The sequence below is a fragment of the Choloepus didactylus genome, chromosome 4, assembly GCF_015220235.1.
Source record: "Choloepus didactylus isolate mChoDid1 chromosome 4, mChoDid1.pri, whole genome shotgun sequence".
Classification (NCBI taxonomy): domain Eukaryota; kingdom Metazoa; phylum Chordata; class Mammalia; order Pilosa; family Megalonychidae; genus Choloepus; species Choloepus didactylus.
Window position 1 is genome coordinate 45,809,806 of NC_051310.1, and position 15,001 is coordinate 45,824,806.

Below are 15,001 nucleotides of genomic sequence, written 5' to 3' on the forward strand. Positions count from 1 at the left end.
TTCTAATACCATCAGTGGCACAATCCATATCCAGGGCTGCTCAAGTAGTAGCAGATCTAGGAGAATCTGAACACCTAAGGAGCTGAAGTCAGGGCTATAGGCCGTGCCCCAAAAAGACATGATGGCCCAAACCTTGTGTTGCACAGACAGATGTGGGTTGACCTAATAGCTGCAGTCACTAAAATTAAAGATACCAATAGATAGTTGAACCCTGTGCTAGTAAGGTTATAGAATAAGCTGCCAAAGGGGCAGAGATACATCAAATTTAGAACCAGATCACTGGAGGGAGAAAGGAACTCTGGCTGAGAAACTTGGCCCTTACAGCATTAAGAGCCCTCTGCTCCTCCTGCTGAGGTGACATGGCAAGCCCCTTTTCCCCTTGCATAGGGACAGGTCAAGATCCCCAAATAAGAGCTATATATGGGGATACTGGGGATCAGAGGCCACATATTGAGTTAACTATTTTTTGGTCCCCCACTAATGAACATAGAGTTTTGGCACTGGTAGATACTGAAGCATAATGTACTTTAATATACAGAAAACAGCCACAGCCTGGAGGGCATATGTTGGCCATTGCCAGGTATGGAGGCCAAAGTATTAAAGCAACACAGCAATTACTAATGCAGATTGGCCAGCTACCACCTCAAATTTACACAGTGTACAAATCTCCTATTCCAAAATATATATTAGGCAGAATATCATCTTGCAAACCAGCGCAGAGTGGTCGTAACTGTCCAAAGAGGACATGTTAAGTAGTTACCGGTAAAGGTACCCTCCCCCTGATGCAAAGTAGCATTGCGTCAATATAAGTTGCCAGAGGGCCATAAAGACGTGACTGCAACTATCAAGGAATTAAAGAAGAGTAGGCATTATAACCCCTGCTCACAGTCAATTTAATAGCCTAGTCTGGCCAGTAAGAAAATCATTGGAACCTGGAGAATGACTATTGATTATAGAGCACTTAACAAGGTAACCCCTCCTTTGTTTCAGCTGTACCAAATATAGCTACTTTGTTACAGGACATAAGTATACAATTAGGCCAGTTTCACTTTGTGTTAGACCTTGCTAACACTTGTTTTTTTAGTATTTCCTTATACCCCTCTAGCCAGCTTATGTTCATTCATGTGGGAAGGATAACAATGGACATTTACCATGCGACCACAACAATATCTCCATAGTCCTACTATTTGCCATGGTCTAGTAGCCTAAGATTTAAAAATGTAGACACCTCCAGCAAAGGTCACTCTTTTTCATTATACTGATGATGTTATGTTAACCAGTAACTCTCTTGCAGGATTGGAGACCACCACAAAAGCCGTAGTAGCCCACCTTGAAAGCTAAGGTTGGGCAGTCAATCAGGACAAACTACAAAGGCCAGCGTGCTCTATCAAATTCTTGGATGTTGTCTGGTCAGGTAACTAAGACTATTCCCTCTGTTGCTGTTGGTAAAGTGTAAAATTATCCCACTCCACATACTCCTAAATAGCTACTGACTTTCCTTGGTGTGCTGGGTTATTGGAGACCGTTTATATCAGATTTACCACAAATCCTAAAACCTTTGTATGTCCTAACCAGGAAAGAAAAAACATGGGAATGGGACATGCAGGCTGCCTTTGAGAAGGCTAAACGAGTCATTGCACAAGCTCAAGCTTTAAGCAGAGTGGACCCAGACATGACTTGTGTATTGGATGTGGCTAGTACTGATACTGGCTTTGGGTGGGGCTTGTGGCAAAGGCACCAGGCAAACTGAGTTCCCTTTGGCTTTTGGCCTCAGCTTTGGAAAGGGGCTGAGCTACAAAACAGCCCCTTAGAAAAACAACTATGCACTGCCTAAAATGCCGTGCTGCAACTTGAAGGACTAACCCAAAAATGCTCTGTGTCATTGCACACTGCCATCCCCATATAGGGGTGGATAAAAGACACAGCAAACAAACCTCATTCACGGAGTGTGTAGCTGAGCACTCTGACAAAATGGAAAGCCTATCTGCTGCAATGCAGTGTCTTTAACAACAGCTCCTTAAGTGCAGAAAGGCATGATATTGTAAGTCCAGTTTCCTTTGTGGAAGAACAATGTTTGCCCCTCCCTGCTGATTCCTCCCCCGCCCACACACCAAGGTGGCTGTTTCTGTGCCCACCATTGATGGATGTGGTAGTATACTGGACTCAGCCTGGTACGCTGATAGATCAGCACATGGGCGGCCTACGACCTGGATGGCATTAGCTGTGCAACAGAGTATGGACACTATATGGTGGGAAACTGGGACTATGAGAAGCAGCCAATGGGCTCAATTAAGGGCTGCATATGTCACTGTTCACAAACCAGGAGATGCACTAACTATTTGTACTGGCAATTGGGCAGTGTACCAGGGCTTAACAGTGTGGATAGACACGTGAAAGCAAGAGCAATGGACTGTTGTTGGCTGCTCCTTATGGAGGAAAGAGGTGTGGAAAGACATCTGGGCTGCCTGTCACAAGCACAAGGTAACTGTTTCATGTTTCTGCCCATAACACTGACTTTTTATCTAGCAATACTGAAGCAGATGCTCTAGTAAAATTTCATAGCCTGGAGCCAACATCGCATGAGGCTGAAGAATGGCTAAATAGGAAAACAGGACACCGAGGATACCAGACTCTGTGGAGGCTGGCACAGCAATTCCAGTTGCCCATCACGAGCCAACAGCTGAAGGACATTGCGGACACCTGCCCCTCCTGCTTGCTGCGATGACCAAGAATGCTTTCTCACCAACTTAGTCACATTGGCCGCAAGCAGATCTCGGTCACCAGATGGCAAGTAGACTACACTGGGCCCCTTCCCCTATCTAAGGGTATAAAATATGCCTTTACAGACATAGACACAGTTACTGGGCTGTTACTGGCCTTCCCAGTCAGAAACGCTAACCAGAGGACTACAATAAGTAGCCTAGGGAAATTAAGTGCTTTCTTCAGCGCCCCCAAACATGTAGACAGTGATAGAGGGACTCCCTTTACTGGACAATTAACTCAAGCCTGGGCTACTGAACATGATGTCTTATGGACATTTCATTTGTCATACAACCCCACAGCACTGGGGTTAACTGAAAAAATGAATGGCCTTTTGAAAGAGCAGCTAAAAGATGACAAATAATCCCTGCAGCAGTGGACCTGTCTGTTATATTCAGCCCTCACCAGCCTCAATTCATGACCTTGAGCAGCCGCTTGCACTCCCATTCAGTTGGTAATTGCAGGACTCATGCAAGCGCTGAGAATTCAGGTAAAAGGACTGGCAACGTTGCAACCACAATGAGGTAATGAAAATAATTCACTTTTGCCTGCATCACAAGCATTAGAAATTGGGGAAAATATGGCTGCTTGGCAGTGGTCCTGATGCGGCTGCATTGGTTGGGAATCCTAAGCCCATAGAGAATTGGAGTCACCCAAAATTTAAGCATTAAACAATTTATACATAAAATACCCCATACCTCAAGGTACTGTATTATGACTTTGTAGACACGCATTGTGCCTAAGCTAACCATAGATTTAACTCCAAAAGACGTCCTGCAATTGCAGGGGGAAAAAGTGTGGTATCTAAACCCCCCTAACAGCACCCCTTCCCCAGGAACTCTTCTGTCCACTAATGCAAACTTAACCTATATACTGTTAGATCAGCAAGTATTACCTCTTATTGTTCCCCATAAACACCTTTTTGTCTGTAGCACCCTAGGGGCCTCATTGGTAACTCATGCCCACAATTGAACACACTGTTGGGTTTGCACAGACTTGTTACCTTTAGGTGCTACCAGCCTTTCTTGAGCTGTAACCCCTGTGAACTGGACTGCATGGAACACCCTGCTGGCCTGGCAGAATTACTGAAAATCACCGATTTTATCAACTGTCGGTAGCATCTCTTCGTAGAGCTGTTATCTCTGTGTGGAGTGACTCTTAAGTGTTCTGCTGTCTCTTATACTACTGTTGTAAAATATGGATGTAATGTCTGTCCTATGGTCAACAAAGTCTGCTGCATGGGGGTGGAATGTGAGGACCTAGGACCCAGGGCACTGCATCCTCAGCTGCACATAGCTGCCTACATGACAAGGAAAGACATTAAAAATCAACAGGCCCTCCCCCCTCAGTGGAGGTAGCATTAAGACTTCCCTTCCCTAATCACTGTTAGTAACCAGATCTCACAAGACCCTGTTGTAACCAAATCTTGTGAGAAACACTGCTGTCACAAACCTGTATAAGCTGTGCAACCCCCAGCCCCTCAGCACTTGTCTCTCTCTCTTTGCAGATCGCTGACTACTTTCCCGACCGACCGCCATTGGGAAGAATTGTCTCCTGTTTTCTAAGTCCTTAATTCAACTCATGGGTAACTCCATGCCAGGCATGTTCTTTGGTTGTGGGTCTAATCTGGGTTGGAACACACACTCAAGGAGATGTGAAGTGGGGGCAGGAAAGACAGAATCAGGACCACTGGATGAGAGTCCCTTTTCCACCTGGATATTTTCCCCCCAATACTCAATTTTAGAGGGGGAAATGTTCCTTTACTGCAGATGAAGAATCATGAACTGGCTGAAAGAATAAGTGGTCAGCAGAATAAGGGCAATTCCATCTGCAAATGTCTCTATTTGTCCATGGACATTAGGAAGAATGTTTTAGCACCACTTGAAAATTCCTTGGGAGAAAGACAATAAAAAAAAATCTGTCTAAAGAAATTCAGAACTGGACAAAGAGTAACCACATTGCAGTTTTATGTAGTTTTCATTAAATCACATCTTAAAGAACTTAAGGTAAGATCTTCATTCCTTCCTTCTTTCCTGTGTGTGTGTGTGTGTGTGTATGTGCGCGCGCGTGTGGCAGGGGAGGGGGGGCCTGTTGTGTGTATGAAATAAAACACAAAGATAGAACATTTGAAGGTTTATAAAACTTAATTTTTCAAGAGTGGAAATATAAATTCTTGGATCTTTCAAAGAAAGTCAAAGAGAGTCTAACTTCAAAAGAGAGTGAAAACACAAGCTATAGGGCCCTAGCAGCCCTGACTAGCAAGTTTGAATAAACAAATCTATAAGCTGTTAATGTTCCAATCTTCCCCTCTGTCAGATATTGCATCCCTTATTTGATTGAAAGCCCTTGCCCTTGTTAAAAATCTCCCACAATCCCTTTTGCAGGGCAGCAAACAGTCAATCAGCATAATTAGCCATAAGTTCCATTCACCATTTGAGGAACACCTCTGACCTCAGTCTTAACACAGCTTTAATACTGCTGATAATGAGATGATGCAGAACAGAAAGGGGAGATGAGATTGCTGCTTTACCAGATGTTTTTCAATAGTTTCAGCCAACTTAGTTGAAGAATAGCTCACTGGCCATGTGAGCCTTCCTGTGGAGAATTCTTCAGCTTGAAGTTTAACAATTGCTATAATTTAAAAGCAGAAAGAGGCAACTCCAGTAACTGTTTCATAGATTGGTGTCTGGCAACATCAAAATGACAAAAAGAACCAAATCAACATTAAGTTAAATATATCTCTGGGGTAACCTAAAAGGGTGATAAGACAAAACTTTTCATAATACCCTTAGAGATTGAGGTACACATCTACACTGCCATAAATCCAAGCACTGAACCTATAGTGCTCCAAAGAGAATAAAGTCACACTGACAAAAGTAATCACTCTAAACTACTCAATTTTTTCTTACTGTTTCAAAGAGGCAGGCCAGGGCCAATTCATGATCAATGGTATCAAAAGCAGCAGGTAAATTTGAGTATATTACTGTGAAATATAGCAATATTAAATCACTAGAATGAAATCAACTGAAAATCTACGGATACTAAAGCTTGAGATCAATATTAAGTAACAGTAACATGCTACTCCATATTTATTATATTGCCAACCTCTCTAAATTCTTTAAAACCCTCTAAAAACTTCTAAAAGCCAAAGAATATCACTAATTGAGTAACAATCGATTACCCACCTGTGGTGGTTGGCAGGAATTAGGCCCTACTAGTTACTAGGTCCCAAGTAATAGTGAAATCAGGCAAATGGTAATGGTTTCTTAAAAATCTCAAATGAAAAGTGCTCAACTTCACTGGCTATTAGGGAAATGCAAATCAAAACCACAGTGAGATATCATCTCACACCTACCAGAATGGCCATTATCCAAAAAACAGAAAATTGCAAGTGCTAGAGAGGATGTGGAGAAAGAGGCACACGTATTCATTGCTGGTGGGAATGCAGAATGGTGCAACCACTCTGGAATACAGTGTGGAGGTTCCTCAGGAAGCTAAGTATAGATCTGTCATATGACCCAGCTATTCCACTGCTAGGTATACACTCAAAGGAACTGAAAGTTAAGACACAAACGGACATTTGTAAACCGATGTTTATTGTGGCATTATTCACGATTGCCAAGAGATGGAAGCAACCCAAATATCCATCAACGGACAAATGGATAAACAAACTGTGGTATATACACATAATGGAATATTATGCAGCTGTAAGACAGAACAAAGATATGGAACATATAATAACGTGGATGAACATTGAGGACATTATGTTGAGTGAAGTTAGCCTGAAACAAAAGCACAAATACTGTATGATCTCACCAATATGAACTAACATTAGTAAGCAAACTTTGAGAGTTAAAAGCTGATAACACAAGCTACCAGGAGATAGAAAGAGGGTAGAGATCAGGCATTTGAGCTGAAGGACTACAGAATGTTTTGCAGGATTGACTGTATAGATCCAGAAATAGATAGCATAATACTGTGTGTGATGGTAGCACAATAATGTAAGAACACTGAACAAAGATGTCTGTGAGTAAAGCTGAAAGAGGTGGGATAGGGGAATGTATGACACCAGAAGTAAAGATAAATGATGAAGCCTTGGACTGTATAACTTGGCAAAACTGGAGTGGTCAATGACTGTTACTAAATGTTCTCACATGTGGGAGAACAAATGAATGTCTACCATGCAGTGTTGAAAAAGGGATGGTATTTGGGAAAAAACATAATTACAGCAAACTGGAATCTATGGGCAACAGTAACATTGTAATATGCTTCCATTAAATGTAACAAAGGCAATATACCAAAGTTAAATGTGTATGAGAGGGGGATATAAGGGAGGGATATGGGATTCTTAGTAGTGGTGTTGTTTTCTGTCTTTACTAATGTATTGTATGATATTTTATTTTTCTTTTTATTATTTTTTATTATTCACCCAAAAAAAAAAAAAAAACAAAACTCTTTTTCATAGGAATCAATATGTTCAAGTGCTGACTGCAGTGATAAACATACAACCATATGATGATACCATGAACAACTGACTGTACACTGTGGATAATTGTATGTTATGTGAATATATCTCTATAAAATTGTAGGAAAAAATATAAATAGGGGTATAAGTGCTGGAGAAAACATGGAGAGAGGAATGTACCTATCTACAGTTGATGAGGAGGCAGAATGGTATAGCCTTTCTGGAGGTCACTGTGGTTGTTCCACAAGAAGCTAAGTATGTGGGGGCCATAAGGTCCTGCAACCTCATTATGGGGTATGTACTTGGAAGATCTGAGAGCAGAGACATGAATGGACATTTGCACATTGGTGTTTATGGAGGCAGTATTCATGACTTGCAGTGGGTGGAGGTGGCCTAAGGGTACACTGACTGAGGAACCGAATGGTGAACTGTGGTGTACGCATGCAATGGAATATTGAGCAACTACAAGAAGCGAAGTGAGACAAGCAAGGAGGTGGATGGATCCTGGAGACAGCATTTTGAGTGAAGTATGCTAGAAACAAAGGCAAACACTATAATGCCTCATCGATATGGACTACCTAACAATGTGTAAACTCAGAATTGAATCTTAGAGCACAGCCTAACAGGGAAATGATTATTGTAATGGTCCCTAGATTATAAGCTCTTATAGCAGTTAAGTCTATTCCTGAATTGTAAAAGCTATCTCCAGACTCTGAGATGTTGATCCCTTGGTGTATAACCTGATTGGTCTCTGGAACATTGGGTATCTGTGTGACACCTGAAATTCAGAGCTAGAACTTGGCAGATATGAATGTCAGTATTAATTCATACAGCAACTGTAAAAAAAAAAAAAAAAGCTGAAAAAGATCCCAGACTTCAATTAGAGAAATGAATGAAGGAGATCTGAATAAGACTAGGGCAAATAGGGCCAAAGGGTAAAAGTTGAAACTGACTGAGTGTTAAAACTTCAACTTCCACATGAAACCAAGGGAAGAAATGTTTATTTGGTGAAGGATCTATATTTTCTAAACAATGTAACTTCTACAGTCAGTTTGTTCAAACACCACAATTACATGGAACTTTGAATAGGGAGTGAGATATGGTAGGTCTGTATAGGTTAGAGTGAAATAGCAACACATCCCAAAGTAATTTGGGTGGACAATAAAAATATATACTTGGGGCCCCCCTGAGGAGCTGGGGGAGGATACGGAGGTGTTGGACTTCCTCACCTGGATTGTTGCTGATGTTCTTACAAACACTTGGGGACTGACAGCTTGACATGCTGAGCCCTCTGTCTTGGGGCTTGCCCCTATGAAGCTTGTTACTGCAAAGGAGAGGCTAAACCTGCTTATAATTATGTTTAAGAGTCTCCCCTTGAGTGCCTCTTTGTTGCTCAGATGTGGCTCTCTCTCTAATGAAGTCACCTTGGCAGGTGATCTCACTGCCCTCCCCCCTACATGGAACCTGATTCCCAAGGGTGTAAATCTCCCTGGAAACGCAGGATATGACCCCCGGGGATGAATCTGGACCCAGCATCATGGGATTGAGAACATCTTCTTGACCAAAAGGGGGATGCAAAATGAAATGAAATAAAGCTTCAGTGGCTGAGAGATTTCAAATGGAGTCAAGAGGTCACTCTGGTGGACATTCTTACACACTATATAGATAATAATTTTTAGGTTTTAATGTATTGGAATAGCTAGAAGTAAATACCTGAAACTACCAAACTCCAACCCAGTAGCCTTGACTCTTGAAGACGATAGTATAACAATGTAGATTACAAGGGGTGATAGTGTGACTGTGAAAACCCTGTGGAACACACTCCCTTTATCTAGTGTATGGATAGATGAGTAGAAAAATGGGGACAAAAACTAAATGAAAAATAGGGTGGGATGGGGGGCATGATTTGGGTGTTCTTTTTTATTTTTACTTTTTATTCTTATTCTGATTCTTTCTGGTATAAGGAAAATGTTCAAAACTTGATTGGAGTGATGAATGCACAACTATATGATGGTACTGTGAACAGCTGATTGTACACCATGGATGACTGTATGGTATGTGAATATATCTCAATAAAACTGAATTAAAAAAAAAAAATCTCAGATGAGCTGAATCCCAGATTCAAGCATATATTGGGTTCCCAGGGCAGAATTTAATGACTGGTATTTAGAGAAAAGAACAATGGGAACCACATTTCAAAAGAGAAAACATGGTGCTCTCACTATCAGGAACAACATCAAGTGGGCAGCTAAAAGAAAAGTCTTCCCCACAGCTTCCTGACAGGGACACAAACCTATAGAGAAATGTGATTTTACCAGGAAACACAAGGTATCAGTGGTGAACTCACAGAGAATCAGGGATTCTAGGGCCTTAATTCTCAAAAACTACAAAATCAGTAATACCTAGGAACTTGTTAGAAATGAAAATTCTGGGGCAAACCAGACCTACTGTATCAGAAACTCTGGGATTGGGATTTAGAAATGTGCATTTTAGGAAGCCTTCCAGTTGATCCTGATGCACCCTAAAGTTTGAAAACCACTGCAGTAATAAAAATGACACACAATGGTCCTTAACAATTAGGACAGAACACTTTTGGCTTCCCTACGTTCTAATTTATCCAGTTGTTGGAAAGAGACTTTTGTGAGATATGCTTCTATTTTTAGGTTGTCAGGACTGATATGACAAATATCACAACTAGTTAGCTTAACAAAAGGAATTAATTGTCTCTCAGTTTTGGAGGCCAGAAGTCCAAAATCAAGGGCTTGACAGGCCTTGCTTTGAGTCTCTCTGAGCCTGTAGGTAATCCTTGGCATTTTTTGGTTTGCATCTCTGCCTCCATCACATGATGATCTGTCTCCTTGGTCTGCTCTTGTGGCTTTTTCTGACTGACTGCAACTGAAATTTCCTCTGCCTTATAAGGACTCCAGTCATACGGATTAAGGCCCACCTTGATTCAATTTGGCTGCATCTAAATTGGATCTTTGAAGATCCTATTCACAAATGAGTCCACATATTAATAACATCTTCAAAGGTCCCATTTACAAATGGGTCCACACTCATAGGACTGGTGGTTAGGATCTGAACATGCCTTATGTTGGGGACATGACTGAATCCCAAAGCCTCTATAAATCAAATGGTAAGTACTGCATATCAAATTGCTTTATATATCTTTGATCATGATGTATGGGTTAAATGCTTGGGAATTAAATGTTTTCTACTTTGTACAACAATTAAGGTCATTAGCAATACCCTGTGATTTGCTCATTATTTGAACATTTTGTTTTTTATATTAGGGTTCCAGAAAATTTGTTTAGAAAAAAAAAAGGGGCTCTGCTATTAAAATTGACTTAGTTAAAATATACTTTCCATAATAACATAATGCAATAAACTAATCATATTGTTCACACAAATAAAGGGAAATCTAATATATACTGACTAACATATGTAAAAAGATTCTGCTTTTATATACTTTCAATATGATGTATTAACATTTTGAAGAATGAAATGGGAAGATGTACAATTTTCTATATCACATTGAACTATAAAGCCTATGTGGCAATAAAAGCTGACTATGAAAAACGTATAAAAACAAATCAGGATTAACATTTAAAAAATTTTTTCAGTATTAAGCTGAAGTTCCAGTTTTGTTCCTAAAGCAAGTAGACTGCTTGACCCCAAGAGCTCACGGTCATCAAAAGAAAACAATGTGTTATTTATTTTACTCTTTCTTCTCTACTTTCAGGAACAGTAACACCATGGAATGAGACATAAAATTTAAACTGATTCTCTGGTTCTTATACCTTTAATGAGTTTATGATGAGCTGTGATGGTTTGGAGCTGTATGTACCCTGGAAGAACATGTTCTTAGACCTAATCCATTCCTGTGGATGTGAACTCATTATAAATAGGAATTTTCAGTGAGGTTATTTTAGTTAAAATGTGGCCTAGTATGGGTCTTAATTCTATTACTGGGGTCATTTATAAGCAGAATGAAATTCAGACAGAAAGAAAGCCACAGAGGGAACAGCCAGAAGCCGAACATCAATGGAACCCAGAAGAGAAGGATGAGAACAGGAGATGCCGCCATGTGCCTTGCCATGTGACAGGCAAAGGACTAAGGACAGCCAGCAGCCAGCCTCAGAACACCAGAGTCTTCAGGGAGAAAGCACTGCCTTGATGATGCCTCAGCCTCAAAACTAAATCCAATTGTCTAAGCTGAACCATTGCATGGTGTTTGCTTGAGCAGCCCAAGAAATTAAAACATGAAGCAAATATGTTTTTAAAATTTTAAATGAATTTACAGATGTCTTAAAAGACTACTGAGCACAAAGTCCATGATCAGATAGATATATTTGGTAAGCAACATTATCATGCATATTCAATTGAAAAAAAGTCCATTCCCCACTGCTTAGGCATCAGAATTCACTCTGAGTCAGAAACATGATCTTTTTAAAGGATTCATGTAAAACTGTGTATTAAACTATTTTTAGATACAGGGGTAACTTAATGCCTCCAAAGTGAATCAAATATGAAATCAGGGCACTGCATACAAAAATCCTTCGATGTCAGTTTTCTTTTTGTCCTGTTCCATGTTTCCTACAAGCTTTACTGATAACGCTTCAAATCTCCTTTCACTCATTCTTTGACTTGGAATAACATTAGGGATTCATCCATACTGTTTTGTATGTTGGTAGTTCATTCTTTTTATTGGTAAGTAATATGTTATTGTATGGATGTACCACAGTTAGTTTATCCACTCACAGTTGAAGGACAACTCTTCAGATTCCCTCCCTTGCTCCCCACTTCCCCCCTCCATATACCCCATGACTTCTCTCTAATAGATGCCCTCTATTTTGTAGAACTCACTCTTAAAATGAACCAGGACTTCTGTTTTTACTCAGGGATGAACAAGCTTTCTCCTATAATTTACTCCTCCAACATCTGGAATTCTCAAAAGATGGGAAAACATTTTGACCCCAATTACAGAATTTCTTCAGACAAATAATTTTCATAAATATTTTAATGGAATGAGATTTTGTTTTTACAGAAAGGCACAAAGTAGAGTGATGAATAATCAATCAAAGGATGCACATAAATGCCTCCCACCCAATAAAAATAGACATCTTTTATTGAGCACTAGCTAAATAGTGAGTGCTTAGCACTGTGGAATAGAGCACATGCTGAAGATATAGTTACAGTCCTCTAGAGATTATAATTTGTCAGGGAGAGAAGCCTAATAAAACACAAGAAATAATGATCTCCATTTATAAAAGCTGTTCAACTAGCTAACACTCTCACCCTCTGCAAATAAAAATCTTCAACTACTTGCAACTCCTCCCTCTCCCCCCATCAGTCACCACGTCCTACAGGTTCTACCTTTCACACATCTATCCTCTTCTCTCTATCTCTACTGCAGCTACATTAGTCTAGAAGCTCATAGTCACTCACTTGGGTTTCTGCAAAATCCTTCTGATTTCCTGTCCCTAGGTTTTCCTTCACAGGGCTCTCAAAATGACTTTCCAAAAGGCACCAACAAGACTTGTATATAGAATAAAGAACTCTTACAGTTCAATAATAAGACAATCTCCCCCAAAATTAAGCATATGATTTAAACAGATATTTCACCAAAAATGATATATGGATGGCAAAAAAAAAAAAAAAAAAAGAAAAAAGAAAGGATGTTAAACATTAGTCATTAAGGAAATGTACAGTAAAACCACTATTAGAATGGCAGTCAAAAAAATTAACTGACGATACCAAGTGCTGATGAGGATACACAGCCACTGGAACACCCATACATTGCTGATAGGAATGCAAAATTCTACTGTCACTTTGGAACACAATTTGGTAGTTTCTTATGCAGTTAAACCTATATTTAACATATGGCCCATCAATCCTACTTCTAAATATTTATAAGAGAAATTAAAACATATGTTTCTACAAAAACTTTTGTGTGAGTGTTTATAGTAGCATTATTCAAAATCACCAAAAAGTGGTAAAAACAAACAAACAACAACAACAACAAAAATGCAAATATCCTTCAACTGTGAATGGATAAACTAACCGTGGTATACCCATACAACAGAATATTACTTAGCAATAAAAAAGAATGAACTATCAATATAAAAAACAATATGAACCAAAAATTAATAGCAGTTCATAGGAAAATCTGAGCAAGAAAATCAAGAGATTCAACCTCTAACTGATTTCCCAGGGAATACAGGATTTCAGTTCAGAAACAATCTATACACTATCACTTAAGCAAGTAAGAATGAAATAAGGATTTTTGTGTCAAGCAAAAGTCAGCAGAGACCATATAAAATCATACAATGATAAATAAATGTTCATGGTTCAGAAGATCAAATTAGTCTGTTTTAATTTTAATTCATACTCTTAAAAATCTTGAAAATGGTCAGTAAGAGGGCATATGAGATACACACACACACACACACACACACACACACACAAATCTTCTCTATCTGTACAATCATTACTTTAAAGATTATTTCTCTAATGTCTGGTTGTGTTTTGCTCATTATTTGTATACTGTACTTTAGCTGGCTTCCTGGAACTAAATTACTACCCCATGAAGTTGTAATCCCAGGTTCATTATAATTTCTAGTTAAGGCGGCAAAAGAAATTAAGTTGGGTACTGTGTTGGTTTGAAGTTGTTATGTACCCCAGAAAATGACATGTTCTTTTAATCTATTCCTGCATGTGCAGACCTAGTATCGATGGGACCTTTAGGTTAGGTTATTTCAGCTGAGATGTAGCCCACCCCATTCTAGGTGGGTCTTAATCCTTTTTACTGGAGTTCTTTATGAGAGGATAAAAGACAGAAAAAGCCCCGAGAGCGCTTAGAGAAAAAGCCCCCAGAGGCACTGAGAGAGGAAGCCGCTGAAACCAGAAGCTGAAAGCTACAGAACCTGGAGAGAAGGACCAGCAGATGCCGGCAATGTGCCTTCCCATGTGACGGAGGTGCCCCAGATGCTAGCGGCCTTTCTTCAGAGAAGATATTCTCCTGTTGATGCCTTAATCTGGACATTTTCATGGCCTTAGAACTATAATTTTGTAAGTTAATAAATCCCCATTGTAAAAGTCAACCCATTTCTGGTATATTACATTCTGGCAGGTTTAGCAAACTGCAATAGGACCTTTACTTTCCAATTTATTTTCAATGAAGTATCATTATTTAACATATATTATATGGCAGTACTAGGAATCCCAGTGCATTTAAAACAGAAATGATTTTACAAAAAATAGTAACATTAGGTTACATCAATTTTATAGTGGCCTATCTATTGTGTTCATTTTTATTTGTACATGTAGTCACAAAATATATGTATGCATAAATTATATTCACAAAATAACTATTTAATTTAGAAAAGACCTGAAAAATAAATTCTCAAGTAATTTAATTAAATCACTCAAACTTCAAAATTAAACATTCTGTCAGAAGTTAACAGCCAAAATTCTTCTTTACATACCATCTAGCCTATGCAATTCAAATCCTTTTCAGATCTGCATTTTCCTCCAAAGCTTCCATAAACAAAGCAAAAAAGCATATAGTTCCAATTAACAGAAAGAGGCTCAATGCCTAGAGTCAGCTTTAGGGTAGCACAGAGAAGTGTTAGGAACAGAATTATTCAGCATTTGGTCTAATGGTCTAAGTGTGGCCTGACTGTAAGCCAGGCTAAAAATTTCAGAGAGACTGACTAATATGTGGTCTCATAATTCAATGCCCCTTGAAATTCATGCAATCATATTTCCATAGAT

At 39.4% G+C, this 15,001-nt stretch overlaps 1 protein-coding gene across 6 annotated transcripts in view; it reads right to left on the reverse strand.

Moving 5' to 3' along the window:
* FUT8 (fucosyltransferase 8) overlaps window positions 1–15,001 on the reverse strand; it is a 378,192-nt gene that overhangs the window by 103,570 nt on the left and 259,621 nt on the right. The gene's annotated exons all lie outside the window — the stretch shown is intronic.